General features: G+C 31.9%; 1 non-coding gene and 1 pseudogene across 1 annotated transcript; both read right to left on the minus strand.

The window, feature by feature from the left end:
- Positions 1-123, minus strand: LOC117107710 (annotated as a pseudogene; the record flags this gene model as incomplete).
- Positions 124-780: 657 nt separating this feature from the next.
- Positions 781-945, minus strand: LOC117107709. The gene has a single exon (XR_004445277.1). It is a non-coding gene; the product is annotated as a U1 spliceosomal RNA (small nuclear RNA).
- Positions 946-1,594: the final 649 nt, after the last annotated feature.

The raw sequence follows: 1,594 nt of genomic DNA on the forward strand, positions 1-1,594 counted from the left end.
ACACCCGAGTTCCCCACATTTGGGGGAATCGCAAGGGTCAACCTCAGCCAAGTGCAATGCCGAGGTCTCACCTTGGGAGGACATCCCTTCTTGATCAAAGTCACTCCTGTGCCAGGTAAGTATGCTTGGCCAACGACAATATTCTGTAGTATAATATTAGAAATACTGTGGCCTACAGGTGTCATTTCAACACTTCTTTTCTTCTGGCTTTTGAAATTTTCATTACGATCATCTTATTATAATAAATAATACAGTACAATTTTTGTATTTAAATCTTTTAAAGTTAGTTTTTATAAGCGTATATCTTTTCAAGTATAAATATAACACCAATGATTCTGTATTACAAATGTTTTCTGATTATATTGAATATGCAAATTAGTTTAATAATTCCTGATCAATGTGTTTCAACAAAGAGGTCATTGTTTGCCATCAGGTAGTAGCCTACAATACGCTTAAAAGCTATATTGATATACGTAAAACTATAATAAACTTGAAAATCTCCCCACAGCAAAGAAACTCTTACATTTAGTAAGCAATTACTTTTTTAACGGTTATAAGTTGATTATAGAATATATTTTATACAAATACGAAAAAAAAAACAACATTCGATATAAAATATAGGCCAATTGTCATTAATAGCGAAATATACAAATCAAACATATCCTATATTTTCAAGTTTACAACGGTGTAAGTTTTTCTGTACCCGAATAACCTCATTCAAGCAAACAGAAATACTATTTGTGAAGTGTTTACATATCAGTTCTATCTTTTAATTCGTGTTAGGGGTTAGCGCGAACGCAGTCCCCCGCTACCATAAATTATACACCCGAGTTCCCCACATTTGGGGGAATTGTAAGGGCCAACCTCAGCCAAGTGCAATGCCGAGACCTCACCTTGGGAGGACATTCCTCCTTGATCAAAGTCACTCCTGTGCCAGGTAAGTATGCTTGGCCATCGACAATATTCTGTAGTATTATATTAGAAATACTGTGGCCTACATGTGTCATTTCAACACTTCTTTTCTTCTGGCTTTTAAAATTTTCATTACGATCATCTTATTAGGCCTATACTAAATAATACAATTTTTGTATTTAAATCTTTCAAAGTTAGTTTTTGTAAGCGTATATCTTTTCAAGTATAAATATAACACCAATGATTCTGTATTACAAAGGTTTTCTGATTATATTTAATATGCAAATTAGTTTACTAATTCCTGATCAATGTGTTTCAACAAAGAGGTCATTGTTTGCCATCAGGTAGTAGCCTGCAATACGCTTAAAAACTATATTGATATACGTAAAACTATAATAAACTTGAAAATCTCCCCACAACAAAGAAACTCTTACATTTAGTAAGCAATTACTTTTTTAACGGTTATAAGTTGATTATAGAATATATTTTATACAAATACGAAAATAAAAAACAACATTCGATATAAAATATAGGCCAATTCTCATTAATAGCGAAATATACAAATCAAACATATCCTATATTTTCAAGTTTATAACGGTGTAAGTTTTTCTGTACCAGCATAACCTCATTCAAGCAAACAGAAATACTAATTGTAAAGTGTTTACATATCAGTTCTATCTTT

Source organism: Anneissia japonica, unplaced genomic scaffold (genome assembly GCF_011630105.1).
Source record: "Anneissia japonica isolate Jap-2015-1 unplaced genomic scaffold, ASM1163010v1 scaffold43422_len1594_cov115, whole genome shotgun sequence".
Taxonomy (NCBI): Eukaryota; Metazoa; Echinodermata; class Crinoidea; order Comatulida; family Comatulidae; genus Anneissia; species Anneissia japonica.